This window comes from Pseudophryne corroboree, chromosome 7 (genome assembly GCF_028390025.1).
Source record: "Pseudophryne corroboree isolate aPseCor3 chromosome 7, aPseCor3.hap2, whole genome shotgun sequence".
NCBI lineage: Eukaryota > Metazoa > Chordata > Amphibia > Anura > Myobatrachidae > Pseudophryne > Pseudophryne corroboree.
This window is the reverse complement of record NC_086450.1, coordinates 238026012-238044569: the sequence shown is the minus strand read 5'-3', so window position 1 is coordinate 238044569 and position 18558 is coordinate 238026012. Positions and strand designations below refer to the sequence as shown.

The following is an 18558-nucleotide window of genomic DNA, read 5'->3' as shown; positions in this document are numbered from 1 at the left end:
AAATCCCCTGAAATGTGTGAAATCCTGTATATACCCGCTTCCACCCAAGGGCGCATGTAAGACGATATACAACCCAGAGGAAAATGAGGGTGACACAAGAGGGGGGTCAAAGGGGATGGATAAGGTGCTAAATTTAATTTCTTATTTAAACTATCCCATACCTTCAAAACAGAATGGATACAGGGGGCATCATGTACCAAAGCTGGTCTCAAGTGTGGAGTGAGCCACGGAAGGGAACTAACCGAGCAGTAGTTAATAAGGTAATTTTCCAGGGACACTCACTTCCGACTACCCTCAGGCGAATGCCAGGCGGTAATGTGGGTCAATTGCGCAGCCTGGAAATATTGTTCAAATATAGGAAACCCCAGACCTCCGGCGGTCGCCGATTTAGAGAGGCAAGATCTCCTAAGTCTGGGCCGTTTGTACGACCAAATAAATCTGCCACACATAGATTGCACAGTACGGAGAAATGAGGTCGGACTACTATGGGGATGGTTTGAAACAAATAAAGCAGTCGTGGCAAAATATTAATTTTAACTGAAATAATTCTACCAGTCCATGAAATACACAAGGGATCCCATTTAGCCAAGTCCATCCTAATACTTTGCAGGAGCAGGAGAAAATTGGCCTTGAATAGCTGATCGTAATGTTTTGTGATATGGATCCCCAGATATTTGATGGACTGAGGCAGTCATATACAGTATACTCAAAATGTGTTTCTAGAAGCTGCAGAGTATCACTGGGGAGATGTAGTGCTAGTGTCTCAGATTTGGCACTATTAACTTTATGTCCCGATATCCTCCCAAACAACGAAAGTGCGGCCTGCAAGTTAGGGAGTGAGGTCAGAGGGGAGGGCAGAGAAAGTAGGACATCATCTGCAAAAAGAGATATTTTACACTGCTCAAAAAAAATAAAGGGAACACTTAAACAACACAATGTAACTCCAAGTCAATCACACTTCTGTGAAATCAAACTGTCCACTTAGGAAGCAACACTGATTGACAATCAATTTCACATGCTGTTGTGCAAATGGAATAGACAACAGGTGGAAATTATAGACAATTAGCAAGACACCCCCAATAAAGGAGTTGTTCTGCAGGTGGTGACCACAGACCACTTCTCAGCTCCTATGCTTTCTGGCTGATGTTTTGGTCACTTTTGAAAGCTGGCGGTGCTTTCACTCTAGTGGTAGCATGAGACGGAGTCTACAACCCACACAAGTGGCTCAGGTAGTGTAGCTCATCCAGGATGGCACATCAATGCGAGCTGTGGCAAGAAGGTTTGCTGTGTCTGTCAGTGTAGTGTACAGAGCATGGAGGCGCTACCAGGAGACAGGCCAGTACATCAGGAGATGTGAAGGAGGCCGTAGGAGGGCAACAACCCAGCAGCAGGACCGCTACCTCCGCCTTTGTGCAAGGAGGAACAGGAGGAGCACTGCCAGAGCCCTGCAAAATGACCTACAGCAAGCCACAAGTGTGCATGTGTCTACTCAAACAATCAGAAACAGACTCCATGAGGGTGGTATGAGGGCCCAACGTCCACAGGTGGGGGTTGTGCTTACAGCCCAACACCGTGCAGGACGTTTGGCATTTGCCAGAGAACACCAAGATTGGCAAATTCGCCACTGGCGCCCTGTGCTCTTCACAGATGAAAGCAGGTTCTCACTGAGCACGTGACAGACGTGACAGAGTCTGGAGACGCCAAGAAGAACGTTCTGCTGCCTGCAACATTCTCCAGCATGACCGGTTTGGCAGTGGGTCAGTAATGGTGTGGGGTGGCATTTCTTTGGGGGGCCGCACAGCCCTCCATGTGCTTGCCAGAGGTAGCCTGACTGCCATTAGGTACCGAGATGAGATCCTCAGACCCCTTGTGAGACCATATGCTGGTGCGGTTGGTCCTGGGTTCCTCCTAATACAAGACAATGCTAGACCTCATGTGGCTGGAGTGTGTCAGCAGTTCCTGCAAGACGAAGGCATTGATGCTATGGACTGGCCCGCCTGTTCCCCAGACCTGAATCCAATTGAGCAAATCTGGGACATCATGTCTCGCTCCATCCACCAACGCCACGTTGCACCACAGACTGTCCAGGAGTTGGCGGATGCTTTAGTCCAGGTCTGGGAGGAGATCCCCCAAGAGACCATCCGCCACCTCATCAGGAGCATGCCCAGGCATTGTAGGGAGGTCATACAGGCACGTGGAGGCCACACACACTACTGAGCCTCATTTTGACTTGTTTTAAGGACATTACATCAAAGTTGGATCAGCCTGTAGTGTGTTTTTCCACTTTCATTTTGAGTGTGACTCCAAATCCAGACCTCCATGGGTTAATAAATTTGATTTCCATTGATAATTTTTGTGTGATTTTGTTGTCAGCACATTCAACTATGTAAAGAACAAAGTATTTAATAAGAATATTTCATTCATTCAGATCTAGGATGTGTTATTTTAGTGTTCCCTTTATTTTTTGGAGCAGTGTATATTGGGTACCTAGAACTGTGATCCCTTTGATATCTGGATTTAACCTAATGTGAGCTGCCAGCGGTTTGATACTAAGGGCGTATAGCAGGGGTGATAAAAGACAACCCTGACGGGTACCATTAACTAATCCCAAGGAGGGGGAGGAGAGCTCTTTGCTAGAAACAGATGCCGTGGGATTGTGGTACAGAGCTTGTATTGCAGACAGGAAGTTACCGCAAAAACCATAGGACCGATGGGTTTGAAACATAAAAGGCCAGGACAAGCGGTCGAAGGCCTTCTCGGCATCGAGTGACAGAAGAATTGATGGTAGCTTATGTTTATTGATATATGAGATCAAGCTGACTGTACGCCTCATATTGTCGAGGGCCTGTCTGGTCAGGACAAACCCCACCTGGTCAGGGTCAATCAACTGAACCAAATATGTGTTCAACCGGATCGCCAACATTTTTGTGAATAACTTAATGTCTGCATTAAGAAGGGAAATTGGCCTATAGCTTGTACAACTAGTCGGGTCCTTTCCCGGTTTGGGCAACACAATAATTACCGATTTTAGTAAGTCTGCATGGATGCATTCCCCAAGCATTATTTTGTTAAAAACAGTGATCAGGGGCGTGGCTTGGGTCACCATGGAGTAGCTGTGCAAAGCTTTAGCTCTCCATATAACTCCTGGTTTTCCCATCCTGTACCCTGACACACCTGTGTGGGAATCGCTGTGCGGCTGTAGGAGGGTGTCCAGACTCTGTGGAGGTCGGTGTGGAGCCTGCTGCCTGTGCGGTGTCCGGTGTGCGACTGCATTTACAAGCCGGCCCGGCGGCTGAGAGGAGCGCCGGACCTTGCTGGAGGCCCATGACCCGCGCGCAGCCGCACTTCCGGCGGCGGCTTTATATGCTGCCATGACCTGACTCCGTCCTCCTCGTACGGCGGCGCTGGCAGTAACTGACCGCGGCAGGCTGCTGTGCCCCAGACGCCTGGGTAAGAAATTTAGAGCACGCGAGTCTGCCATCTTCTCCCCGCTGCTGCACGTTATAACACACTCTGACACAGCCCCGTGCTGGCTGAGGGTGGGGAGACTTTTTTTTTAATTATCTACTGGCATCCTGAGCCTGTGTGGAGCTTTTGGGCTTGCTGGGGGGTTGGTGAGCCTGCATTGCCGTTGTGGGTGAGCTGTGGCTGCGGAAGTGCATCCGTCACCCTGCGCATATTCCGCATACTGAGTCCTGCACTGCCTTACAAAATACCGCTGGTTGACGGCTGAGCAGCCCCTAACTGCAGCTATATCTGAGCGCTTTATGACCCGCTAGCTATAAGGGTCACATACAGTGGCCTGCTGCATCATTGCATCATCGTTACCCATTGCACCTGGCTGGAGCTGATTCCACACGGCAACTTCACTGTGTTTACCTCCCTGATTCACTCAGAAATAGCTTTGCTGTAATATTTCTTTTGGGCTCGGGCCTTACACTGACTGCCGATATGGTGAAAGGAGGCCAGAATGCGGCGGCCGCTGCTGCAAAGCTTAAGAAATTTGCTAGGTTTTCCCAAGCATCCCACTCTACCAGGCAGGGAGACACTAATCCATCCTCGCTGGCAGCTGAGGGAGATGTCCCTGAGCTGGCTGACACGGTGCACTCAACCCAGCAAATACTACAGGCAATTTCTGCTTCCGAACAGAGGGTCACTGACAAGATTGGGCAAGTGCAGGTTGACGTCTCTCTGCTTCGGCAAGATCTGCAGAAAATAAGGGAAAGAGTGGGCGAGACAGAGCATCGCATATCGGCGTTGGAGGATACTACATCACCCTTGCAAATAAAAGTGAACGACTTATCTACCCAGATGGTTTCTATGCAGGCCAAGATGTCTGATATAGAAGGGAGATTGCGGCGCAATAATGTTCCGTTTGTTGGACTTCCCCGGAGACCTTCCATGAAAGTTGGCTTGTCAAGATATTCGATAAGGAGTCGTTTACTTCACAATTTGCGGTAGAATGCACACATAGACTTCCGTCTAGACCGCCGCCGCCGGGGGCTCCTGCTCGGACTTTCATTGCATGCTTTTTGCACTACAAGAACCGTGATGCTGTGCTTCGCCTGGCCCGACTGAAGGGCCCCATTCAATTTGATGGTCACAATATCTCTGTTTTTCCGGATTTTGGAGGTGCAAAAAAGTCGGTCACAATTCCTCCATATTAAAAGAAAGCTTCGGGACCGTAATATACAATATTCCATGTTGTTCCCAGCCAGGCTACGAGTGGTATTTAATAATACTACACATTTTCTCTCTACTCCGCAAGATGCCACTGATTGGCTGGAGCGACAACCTCGTGCTCCTTAGTGATATGGTCTCTTACTGACGCTGGAGCTCAGTTTATTTATTTATTGCCTGAGTATATGTGAAACGTTTGTGTCATTATGTTTTTACCGTATAAGTGCACATGAAGTACTCAGTTTTGAAATTCTCTGCACCGTACTATGGGGATTCCTACTTTATAGATGTTTGTCATTCTGTTATTATGTCAGGGTATTGCTATATGTAATACTCAATGAGGAGTCTTTGCTGAATATAGTGTAGGGGTTTTATTTTATGTGTGTGCTTTGCTGCATTGTGGTATCTGCGATGCTGATCACTCGATCGACTGTTCTATTATGGGACCTGGTGATGTTTTTCGTCTATTATACCCATCTGCTCGGTCTTGTTTTGCCATACCGTTTTGCTCGGTTATACTTTTCCATGCTCTATAATTTTACTTTCTTTCCCTCTGATTTCTATGACTGCTGCTTCTGATGGGCTCCACCTGCTCAGCTGGAATGTCCGGGGACTGAATAAAAAAATTAAGAGATCCCTCGTCTTGGCACAGGTGAAAAAACACCAAGTGGATATTATCTGTTTGTCCGATACGCATTTATTCGGCAGTAAAGTTATGGCCCTTAAGAAACCCTGAATCGTTCACGCGTATCATTCCACTGTCTCTGGTAATGCTAGAGGGGTGTCGGTACTTGTGAGGAAGTCTGTGCAGTTTCATTTAGATATATGTGAAGTGGATGCATACGGTAGATACGTTTTCTTGCGAGCTCATATTAATCGTAAACTTCTACATGTGTTGGTCGTATATGTCCCTCCGCCCTATAATAACGAAGTTCTCCGTCATGCTGCCCGGTTTATTGCACAGTCCCCCACCACCCCTGTGATATGTTTGGGAGATTTCAATAATGTAATGGATCAGCACTTGGATAGATGGAGAGAAAAAAGCGTGCCTGACCCCCACTTGGTAACTCCTACTCCGTTTGCACGGTTGGTGGGGGAACTGGGACTGGTGGATATATGGAGAATTCGTAACTCTATGACTAGCCAATTTTCTTGCCAATCCGCTACGTACCATACTTTCTCCCGAATAGATCTAGCATTCATTTCTCCTGATTTGTCGCCGGATGTGGTGAAGGTGGATTATCTTTCTAGAGGTATATCAGATCACTCTCCTGTTTCCCTCACTCTTAAAATTCATTGGGAGAGGGGTGCAAAAATGTGGAAACTTAATCCTTTTTGGTTAACTTTGTTGGGGGAGGGCTCAGACTTAATTGCTGTCTGGAGGGACTTCCAGGTTGATAATTCAGCGTATGGGAATCCGACAATTAAGCATGACGCCTTCAAGGCGGTCATGCGTGGCTCCTTTATTAAAATATTTTTTGAGGTTAAATTGTTTGGCAGACAAGAGGAAAGGCGTCTAGAGACCCTATGTCAGCATTTAGAAGTGCAATATGTTTCTACTCTTCTGCAATCTGATAGATTAATTTGGCGAGACGCACAGAGGGAGTGGTCTGATTATCTATTTGAAAAGTCCAAGCAAAAATTTCTGTTTTCTGGGCATGAGCGTTACTTTCAGGCTGAAATGAATGGCAGTTATTTGGCCTACTTGGCTCGGGGTGAATATAATAGTAATGTAATCCACTGTGTCAGGAACTCTAGTAATCAATTGTGTTTTTCTGAATCTGAGGTGGCAGAGACATTTTCGTAATTATTACTCATCACTATATGCATCACGGGCCTCCTATTCTTCTGAGCAATTGGAGGACTATTTGGCCCAGGTTGAATTGCCCTGTTTATAGCGCGAGAATGCTGAGGCCTTGGATGTGCCGTTTATGCTGGAGGAGATAGAACTTGCGATCTCATCTCTCCGGCGTCAAGGGCCCCCGGCTGTGATGGCCTTCCGGCTGAGGTATATAAAAACTATAAAGAGTTCCTAGCCCCCTACCTCCTGGAATTATTTAATTTACTATAGGAGAGAGGTGCCCTCTCCCATTCCATGTCTGAGGCGAACATTATTGTTATGCTAAAGCCAGGGAAGGACCCCTTGTTGCCGGAGTCTTACTGCCCCATTTCTCTTCTAACTACTGATGTCAAGATATTGGCAAAGATCTTGGCTACCCGCTTGAATTTAGTCATCGCATCTATAGTCCAGGAGTTTTTCTACCAAAGGTGAAAAGGGTCAGGCGCTTAATGGATGTTGCGTTTCTAATGCTGCTGCTAAAAAAAATGGGGTAGTCAAACCCAGAACAACATGCAAATAAACAGATAAAATAGCAGCGCTAGCGGAATAAATGATTAATGAATATGAAGGATTGAGTGAAAAAAAACTAATCACAATTTAATTAGACATATTGTTTAAAACACATAAAAACCATAACATGGCCACTCATTCAGTATGGACAATTAATCAAAACGCTGCCTATCTGGTGTAGTCCGTTCCTATTAAAAATGGACTGGTAGAGAAATGGGTGGAAAAGACTGGAAATGGACCAAAGGTGCAGTCCCACATGGGTTATTACCACAGTAAGCCGCTGGAGGTGTAGTCCATTGAGAGTGTCCTTTTGTTGAACTCAAACCCAGGCAAGGGATTAAAGGGGTCCTCACTGCAATGCGGTATCCTCCTGTTATGGAGAAGATGGGTGGTGTTCCAGATGGTTTAGTTCACCTCAGTTTTTCTGCAAGATTTGGAATCCAGTCCTGGTCCGGACACACCGAGGCAGCTGTAGTATCAAGAGATGGTGGCCTGGCAAGCCTCCTGACGCGTTTCGCTGCAGGCACTGCAGCTTTTTCAAAGGTGGTTTGTGCAAGTGAACTATCTGGGTATTTGTACCCTCAATAATTGATAACAGGTCGTCAGCTGTTCACTCAATCCTTCTAATCAATTAAAATAATACATAAAACACTTAACCTAACTAATTAGCAAGTTCATATCAATTCCTAAGACAGACTCAGTTTTTAAAAAATCCTTTTATATTAAATAATGGCTTAAAAAACCATTTTACCTCGTTTGTGATCTTTGAAAATTTGAACTACTTCCGGGTTAGAAGGGACATGTGACTACATTATAATATCTACAATTCTAGTACATAGTCAGAAAACTGGGGAGGGCGGGGCTTATATATATAAATAAACATATTCTTTTAATTTATGGAGGAGTCAGTAACAAAAAGGAATAAGCAGTCATAAACTATTTCTATTGTCCCGGAGAATCGATCTCTCACTTCCGGGAAGGGGAGTCAGGTGATGCCGCCATTCAGTGGAACGCAAACTCGTTCCGTTGCTTGGCAACACAGCCGTGGCTTCTCCCTCGGTCATAGTGAAAAGCGAAGAAGTAGCGTTTATTTCTACTTTCAACAATTGCCACTCAGAAATTAGGGAAATTGTCTCCAAAAATTATGGTATCCTTAAACAAGAGTTTCATCAATTGCGACACAACCTATGTCATTTAAATAATGGCTTAAAAAACCATTTTACCTCGTTTGTGATCTTTGAAAATTTGAACTACTTCCGGGTTAGAAGGGACATGTGACTACATTATAATATCTACAATTCTAGTACATAGTCAGAAAACTGGGGAGGGCGGGGCTTATATATATAAATAAACATATTCTTTTAATTTATGGAGGAGTCAGTAACAAAAAGGAATAAGCAGTCATAAACTATTTCTATTGTCCCGGAGAATCGATCTCTCACTTCCGGGAAGGGGAGTCAGGTGATGCCGCCATTCAGTGGAACGCAAACTCGTTCCGTTGCTTGGCAACACAGCCGTGGCTTCTCCCTCGGTCTCGCGGCTCTCCGATCACGTGATCTAGTTAGTCACGTGGACGTGTGACGCTGGGGCGCTACTGAGCGTAAAGCTCATACCTTTGTTGTATGCTTTCATTGCCATGGTAACCCGTGGCCAATAGCAGCGTCGCAAGGTTTATACTGCAGCCTTTAACCAGATAGTCAAGCATATTATCACGGCCTTCTGTTAGGTTAGTTCTATTTGACTATATTCTTAATAGGTTTATCCTAAACAACATTACCCCATTGAAGGGGTGGCGGGGACAAAAGAACATTACTGGTCTGTATATGTTCTTACAAACTGTAATAATTTTGTCACACACATTATAGAATTACCTATCCCCTAATCAACCAATCGTATTAACCAATCTTAATAACATATAGAATAGTACTAAAAAAGAAAAAAGGGAAAAAAGGGGGGAGGGGGTGAAGGAAGGGATGGAAAAGAAGAGGGGAGGGAAGGGGGGGGGGAATGGAATGAACAGGGATACACAAAGACTTTTAGATGATAAGTAGCCTTCTAGACCTAATAATTAGCATGATCTAATAATATTTTAGGACACAATCATTCTATCATATATCACATTGATATTAAATGACTAGCTCGAAGAGTTAACAGGAAGAAATCCATGCAGGCACGTATCTAAATTCAACCGTATCCCTATCTACATCTGGATACATATATGCTAATTTATCCCACCGATACTGGGTCAGATCACCATATTTAGTTCTACCGACTCATTTAGATCTTCTGGATAAATACTATTCATCTGATACATCCAGAAAACCTCCTGCCTACAAAGTTTTTTAAATCTATCTCCCCCACGAATAGTTTGGGCTACAGATTCGAGACCTATCAGTTGTAGACATTTAGGATCCCCATTATGGGCCTCAGCGTAGTGTTTCGAGACACTATGTGTCTGGATGCGTTTCATGATATTCCTCCTGTGTTCAAGGAATCTTACTCTCAAAGTTCTGGTGGTCCGCCCTACATATTTTTTGTCGCAACCGCACACTAGCATATAAATGACATAGGTTGTGTCGCAATTGATGAAACTCTTGTTTAAGGATACCATAATTTTTGGAGACAATTCCCCTAATTTCTGAGTGGCAATTGTTGAAAGTAGAAATAAACGCTACTTCTTCGCTTTTCACTATGACCGAGGGAGAAGCCACGGCTGTGTTGCTAAGCAACGGAACGAGTTTGCGTTCCACTGAATGGCGGCATCACCTGACTCCCCTTCCCGGAAGTGAGAGATCGATTCTCCGGGACAATAGAAATAGTTTATGACTGCTTATTCCTTTTTGTTACTGACTCCTCCATAAATTAAAAGAATATGTTTATTTATATATATAAGCCCCGCCCTCCCCAGTTTTCTGACTATGTACTAGAATTGTAGATATTATAATGTAGTCACATGTCCCTTCTAACCCGGAAGTAGTTCAAATTTTCAAAGATCACAAACGAGGTAAAATGGTTTTTTAAGCCATTATTTAATATAAAAGGATTTTTTTAAAACTGAGTCTGTCTTAGGAATTGATATGAACTTGCTAATTAGTTAGGTTAAGTGTTTTATGTATTATTTTAATTGATTAGAAGGATTGAGTGAACAGCTGATGACCTGTTATCAATTATTGAGGGTATAAATACCCAGATAGTTCACTTGCACAAACCACCTTTGAAAAAGCTGCAGTGCCTGCAGCGAAACACGTCAGGAGGCTTGCCAGGCCACCATCTCTTGATACTACAGCTGCCTCGGTGTGTCCGGACCAGGACTGGATTCCAAATCTTGCAGAAAAACTGAGGTGAACTAAACCATCTAGAACACCACCCATCTTCTCCATAACAGGAGGATACTGCATTGCAGTGAGGACCCCTTTAATCCCTTGCCTGGGTTTGAGTTCAACAAAAGGACACTCTCAAGGGACTACACCTCCAGCGTCTTACTGTGGTAATAACCCATGTGGGACTGCACCTTTGGTCCATTTCCAGTCTTTTCCACCCATTTCTCTACCAGTCCATATTTAATAGGAACGGACTACACCAGATAGGCAGCGTTTTGATTAATTGTCCATACTGAATGAGTGGCCATGTTATGGTTTTTATGTGTTTTAAACAATATGTCTAATTAAATTGTGATTAGTTTTTCACTCAATCCTTCATATTCATTAATCATTTATTCCGCTAGCGCTGCTATTTTATCTGTTTATTTGCATATAGTCCACCCTGATCAAACAGGGTTTATGCCGGGTAAATCCACTGCGCACAATTTGCGTAGACTGTTCTGCCATCTGCAGAGACGTGATTTAGTGGAGTCTGATGCAGTGGTCGTGTCTCTCGACGCGGCCAAGGCATTTGATTCAGTAGAATAGGTTTATTTATGGGCGGTACTTAAAATATTTGCTTTCGGGCCGCGATTTCTTAGTTATCTTCAGGTATTATATTCTGTGCCTACTGCTCGTGTTACGGCGAATGGATTTACTTCTGAGACCTTTGTATTGTAGAGGGGCACCCGGCAGGGTTGCCCTTTTTCTCCTGCGCTGTTCGCAATAGCTATGGAACCGTTGGCTAGCTTGTTGCGCACCAATACTGGGATCAAGGGGCTTAGAGTTGGGAATACTGTGGATGTGGTGGCACTATACGCAGATGATGTGCTTCTATTCCTGCAGGACTCTGGAAACTCGTTACGACATGTGTTTCGGGTGGTTGATAGATTTGGTGTTTTTTCAGGGCTGTTGATCAATTGGAATAAGTCCCATATCCTTCCTATTTCCGGGGTCCTCCCTATAGATTTGCAGGCGGCTCAGCCCTTACAATAGACATTACGGTTCAAGTACCTTGGTATTTGGATCACTCCTAGACCCGTATAATATGTAACTCAAAATATTGATCTCATTATTGCGACTTTTAAGGAAAGGGCTCATGCATGGAGGAAATTACCTCTTTCTGTATTGGGTCGCATTAATTTATTTAAAATGATAATGCAACCTAAATTTTTGTATGCTCTGCACCAATCCCCAATTTATATCCCAAAAAAGGTATTTAATATAATTGAGGGAGTTCTGTCGTCATTTATTTGGGGACACAGACCAGCCTGAATCTCTCTTAAAACACTGTATAGACCATTGTATTTAGGTGGGAGCTGGCCTTCCCAATCTGAGACTTTACTATGTAGCAACGCAGCAGTCCCAGCTGTCGGGATGGACTGTGGGTATGGTGGATCTGACTGTGGTGGTATTCCTGGCTGAGCGGGTGGAGTGCTCTTCTTCTTTTTCTCTATCTCCTCTCCAATTCCTTCTCTCCGGTTGCTCAGCTACCGGTATGCCTCCTTTGTTACGTAAAGCTCTATTGATTTGGAGATACGCACATACACTTTATGATTGGTCGGGGCATGATACATGTGCTTCCCTGTGGTTCAATACTGCATATCCTGAACTTGATAAAATATCATTTGATAATATATGGATTATTAAAGGAGTATTGTCTATAGGCCAACTGTATCATGAAAGAGTATTTAAATCCTTTCAACAATTGAAAGAGGAATATAATGTTCCCAATACTGCTCTTTTTAGGTATTTTCAGTTGAGACATGCCGTGCAGGCTCAATTTCCTCAGGGTTACTTGACGATCTCAGACTCACCTGTTAAGACCTTGTTATCCACTTTAGGTCAGAGAGGAAGAATATCCGTCACGTACGCGGCTATAAATGATAGTTTAAACCCAGATCATTTGAATAGTCTTCGATCTAAGTGGGAAGTGGATCTGGGGCCCTTGTCTGAAGAACAATGGCTCCAAATGCTTGGATCTCTCCGATATACTACACCCTGTATTCGGTATCGGCAAGTGTTTTATTATGTCCTACATAGAATTTACCGTATCCCGGTATCCATGCAGAAGGCAGGACTTAGAGATAACACCTTATGTCCCAAATGTCAGATCAGCGATGCAGGATTCTGACACCTCCTATGGGATTGCCCTGTGGTCTCTGCATTTTGGAGGGCTATTTGGACGGATATTACTCTCACTGCTCCTTCTCTCCCGGTTTTGAACCCTAGCATAGCTCTGTTTGGTCTTGACTTGGAGGAAACACACTCTGTTACCCTATATAGATATGTTCTTTGTCTTACTACCTTGGCCAGAGTCGTTACAGCAAGAGTATGATTTTCTGCAGACCCACCTAGGATATGTCAATGGAGGGCATTGGTAAATGAGGTGGTCCAGCATGAGAGGCATATGTATAAATCACGTGGTGCTATTTCTAGATTCGCAGAAAAGTGGAATGGCTGGTACAACTCTAGGCTGGGTAGACCTGAACTTTGTACATAAATTATTTAGACCAGATAAGTCGAAGAGTTATACCTGCTTAGTACCATGGTCCTACTGTTTCTTGTAATACCCTTCTATCACGCTGAGTGATCATAGATGTATATTTCTCATATCTCCAGAACATTACTATTGTATATCAACGAGCTGTGCTGTAGTGCAAAAATGACACACACACACACACACACACACACACACACACACACACACACACACAATATCCTTTTTTGTACACTGATTTTTTTTTTTTATTGATGGCTTATGTTATGCTTTAGTTCTGTTTTATGTACATGTTCAGATGTACTGTTTTCACTGTTCAAAAATTCAATAAAAAAAATACTTAATTTAGAAAATAAAAAAAAGAGTGATCAGGTGGGGTGCCAATAAAACCGAAAAGGATTTTTAGTACATGGAGAACCCGTCCGGCCCCGGCGCTTTAGATGGTTTCTGAGATTTCAGGGCTGCTTCGAATTCCCTCGAATGAGATGGGGGAATTCAACTTGCTAACTGCGGAGGCAGGGAGGCGAGGAAGGTTACAGGTAGCCAAGTATTCCTGGGCCACCGATCTAGTTGGGATTTAAAGTGTTCCTTAAAATGGGGCATGCAGAGAAGGGTCTTGTTCAATTGCCATGTAGGACGACCTCCCAGGGAGTCTAGAGTATTGATGGTAGCTAGAACTATCGCGTGGTCAGACCAAACATTGGGAACAATGTCTACCTTCACTAAGCTTTGCAATAACCCACTACAACCAAGGATCATGTCAATCCGTGAATATGAACCATGGGGATTAGAGAAGAATGTGTAGTCCCTGGAGGTCGGGTAACGCGGCCGCCATGTATCAAAGATACCAGCTTTGGCCATGTCCTAAGATTTCCTATGGGTAGGCATTGAAGGGGTGAGTGGTGTGTCTTACAGGTGGTATTACGGAATTAAAGTCCCCACCCACTATAAAGATACCTCTACGGAGGGACTGAATATTAATAAAGAGTTTGCGGAAAAAACTACATTGGCCCACATTGGGAGCATACAGGTTTACCAAAGTCATGATCTGAGGGCTTATTTGACAGATCATAATGATATACAGCCCGTCCCTATCCACTTTAGTAGAGAGAACCTGGAAGGGGACAGACACACGTATCATGACAGCTACCCCATTTTTCTTTGAGATATGAGAAGAATACAATACCGTGGGAAAGAGTCTAGAGACTAGTGATGGGTGAGAACCATTCTTAAAATGGGTTTCTTGAAGGAACACAGTGTCCCCACGATGAGTATTGAGCGTTTTGTATAAGAGTGAGCGTTTGGCGGGGAAGTTTAAGCCCTTAACATTCATAGAGAGCACGTTTAAAGGCATATTATCGGATGGAATACCTACACGACCTGATAGACACAAAAACAATAGGTGGCAACCTGAAAAAAAAAATGAAAAAAGGAGAGAGTATAGCAATGGAGACGGAGAGGGTGAAGGTATGCTGCAATAACAAAAAATCAAACCTAGGGGACTCAAATATTGGAAGTGCTATACAAAAAATACTGGTATCTAGAAAAACTACGAGAGCCTGGGGAACAGGGAATCTCTCATGTAAGTCCCAGGTGTAGGGGGGTGGCACAGGCCAAGCGGACAGGGAATTGTCCACCCAGAACCAATGAACAGTGAGTACACAAAAAATCCAAAAACATAATTACGTACAGGCGAACAGTAAAGCTAACATTCCACTCGAAGTTGATAACAGTAAGTATACCTGGGTGGCAAACAAAACATGACATGATAACTAGAGATGAGCGGGTTCGGTTCCTCGGAATCCGAACCCCCCCGAACTTCAGCCTTTTTACACGGGTCCGAGGCAGACTCGGATCTTCCCGCCTTGCTCGGCTAACCCGAGCGCGCCCGAACGTCATCATCCCGCTGTCGGATTCTCGCGAGGCTCGAATTCTATCGCGAGACTCGGATTCTATATAAGGAGCCGCGCGTCGCCGCCATTTTCACACGTGCATTGAGATTGATAGGGAGAGGACGTGGCTGGCGTCCTCTCCGTTTATAGTTACTGTTAGTACTAGTTAGTTGATCTGATTGCTGCTTAGCTTATTGTGGGGAGGATTGGGGAGAGCTGTTAGGAGGAGTACAGTCAGTGCAGAGTTTTGCTAGTTTTTTTTAATCCGTTCTCTGCCTGAAAAAAACGCTCCATACCATATCTGTGCTCAGCCTCAGTGTGCTGCATGATATATCTATGTATATCTGACTGTGCTGAGTGCTCACTGCTCACACAGCTGAATTGTGGGGGAGACTGGGGTGCAGTTATAGCAGGAGTACAGTGCACACTTTTGCTGCCAGTGTGACTGACCAGTGACCACCAGTATATTGTCTGCCTGAAAAAGTTAAACACTCCTGTGGTGTTTTTTTTTTTTTTATTCTATAAACGCATTCTGCTGACAGTGTCCAGCAGGTCCGTCATTCATTATATTATATAAATATTTACCTGCAGTAGTGTTATATTTTTTTTGTTCATCTCTATCATCTTTATCATCTCTATATTAGCAGACGCAGTACGGTAGTCCACGGCTGTGGCTACCTCTGTGTCGTCAGTGCTCGTCCATAATTGTGTAACCCTACCCTCAATACCTTGAACGAGAGCTGTCTATGTATTCTATTAAGGGATGGTTACCTAATAGCTGTGCCTCCACTCAAGCTATGTGTAGTATTTAACTACCGTTAAGGCTTGCTTGAGTAAGCCTGATCTCTATCCTTAGGGGATGATTCCCTTATATCATAGATATATTATCTAATATACCTGTCTCTTTCTTCCAGGATCTTCAGATCAACTTCCAGACGGACCAGACACACATGGCAAGTATAACACTTTAATGACCAGTACCAAATGGATTAAGTATACATTAACATTTCATCAATTACACATTCCCCTTTAAGTCATTAATCCATGCTAACCCCCGGTCAATTAGGCCTATACACAGTACCTGCATGCAATACAACAAATCCTTTTTCTTTTCAACACACCCTTAGGTGTTAGAGTGACCCGGGTACTCTTAATATGATAGTGCACTATAAGGGCCCATAAACTTCCTAAAAATAACAGCAGTTAATACAGAATGTCTGACACTATGTTTTAGTATCAACTATCAGTTCTCCCTTCAGTTAAAGAGAAAGATGTTTGGCTCAGTCTACTTATGGTAGCGATTACTTTCTCCTATAAGGTTACTTATAGTTCCTCCTTGGCAGATAACAGAAAGTATCTATTTAGCTCATAGATAGTAACATCAACAGTTGATTACCAAGGAATCTGTATCCTTTCCTCAGTAAAAATGTTACTGTAGTTGTCCAGTATTAAACTAAACTCCTAAGAAGCTGGTATGATAAACCTTTGTTATGCTGCGTCCTTGTGTCCATTTGAAGTAGCTGATGCTTTCTATAGTTCAGAGCATATATAGCTTTTCGATTCCTGTATGCCTCAAATTATTGTTGTCTCTTAGGATGAGTCTATATTAAATATATCTGCAAAAGATGGTTTCTCTTATCATAGTCACAGCGAGCTCAAATCCTTTAACTTTAAAACTAATAGTCTCTTACGTGTCAGTCCTTCTTACGGGTTCACGAATATACATATAACACAGTTGTATTAAAGTGCCACAAGCTAGTCCTTGAATCGGGATGATAGTCTAATCCTTTGTGGCTAAGAGGCTTTAACATTCATCCAATGTCACTGTAGTATGGCTACCTTTAATGTCCTTGACTCTAATTCTGCTAATTCAGGGGCATAAATACACACATTAGGTGGCAGCTTTAGGGTGTTACTTTCTATTTAGCGCTGCGGAACAATGTCTCTGGCTCTCCTTTGACTGATGTGATGCTGATATATGGGGGAGTTTTAAAACTATTTATGAAGCGTTAAACAGTTCAAGTTTCACTCCACTCCTCCTGTTACATATATATACCCAGTGCTTTCTACCTTCTCCTTAGCACTATGATTAAGCCATACATGGAACTGTAATTATAGGTCACTCTGACTACTGTGACCCATTACTATCCTCCTGCTTAATAGCCATTATTGCGGCCTAGCCCTGGAGTCCTTAGTCCCAATATGAAATTGACTATGTACAATAGTCACCTATGGCTTGCTGTGCTTAGTGTAGAGGTAATATAAATGGCTGGATTATGCACTCACACTTCTACCATCTAGTGATGCTGCTGCAGGATGCTCCCCCGACTCCTCCCTTACACTTACAGCCACACAGAATGGAGCCTCTGCTTCTGGTCCTGGCTTCTTTGTTGTGGCTGTCAGAGTCTGTGCCGGTAATAGGTAGGAAGGAACCCTCTCTGTCTCCCTGTCACAGATGTGCCCTTCCAATACTGCTGGGTGAGTTGACTAGCGCTGATCTTGGGTTCTATGAACAGTGCTGAGTCTCAATGCTGCTGTCACCACCTTTACAGTAAGGAAGCCCTGTTCTGGCTACACACACTAAGCCCCCTCCGGCCGCCGCAATGTATACCGCTCAGCTCTAATGCGGGCGACGGCCGGAGCAGCAAAAAACTATGTCCTCTCACCAAGGGATATGCAGTCTCTCCCTCAGCTACACTCACAGCACCTCTCCACCCCTCTCTAGTAGTCACATGACCCACTCTGAGGTGATGCCCCGCCCACTGGCAATCACCCCACTAGGTGATTGACAGTTAGGAGCACAAGGACATTAACCCTTTAGATACACTGTGAAACCATAAAATAAGCCTTCATTGTATTCACCACTACATTTACATCAATGTACATACAATTACATATATGTGAACTGTATTATTTACCTCAAAACATGCATACAGTATTACAACATCCATTAACTTTTATATGAATAATATATATGCTTATACTCCATTTTAGTCACCATATTATAACTACCTCAGTATAAGTGTTGTTTAAACCCTAAATCAGGGTTACAATTGTATACCTACCTGTGGTGGGGTTTTTTTTTTCTATCTTCTTCATACTAGTAGTTTAGGAGTCTGCTGACAGTGTCCAGCAGGTCCGTCATTATATTATATATACCTGCAGTAGTGATATATATATATATTTTTTATATCATTATCATCTCTATACTAGCAGACGCAGTACAGTAGTCCACGGCTGTAGCTACCTCTGTGTCGTCAGTGCTCGTCCATAATTGTATACCTACCTGTGGTGGGGTTTTTTTTCTATCTTCTTTATACTAGTAGTTTAGGAGTCTGCTGACAGTGTCCAGCAGGTCCGTCATTATATTATATATACCTGCAGTAGTGATATATATATATATTTTTTATATCATTATCATCTCTATACTAGCAGACGCAGTACGGTAGTCCACGGCTGTAGCTACCTCTGTGTCGTCAGTGCTCGTCCATAATTGTATACCTACCTGTGGTGGGGTTTTTTTTTCTATCTTCTTCATACTAGTAGTTTAGGAGTCTGCTGACAGTGTCCAGCAGGTCCGTCATTATATTATATATACCTGCAGTAGTGATATATATATATTTTTTATATCATTATCATCTCTATACTAGCAGACGCAGTACGGTAGTCCACGGCTGTAGCTACCTCTGTGTCGTCAGTGCTCGTCCATAATTGTATACCTACCTGTGGTGGGGTTTTTTTTTCTATCTTCTTCATACTAGTAGTTTAGGAGTCTGC

General features: G+C 43.6%; 1 long non-coding RNA gene across 1 annotated transcript in view; it reads right to left on the bottom strand.

Annotated features, from left to right (window-relative positions):
* LOC134945033 (uncharacterized) overlaps window positions 1-17487 on the bottom strand; it is a 70545-nt gene extending 53058 nt beyond the window's left edge. The window contains exon 1 of the long non-coding RNA XR_010182030.1: window positions 17128-17487. This is a non-coding gene — a long non-coding RNA (uncharacterized LOC134945033). The remainder of the gene's footprint in view (window positions 1-17127) is intronic.
* Window positions 17488-18558: the final 1071 nt, after the last annotated feature.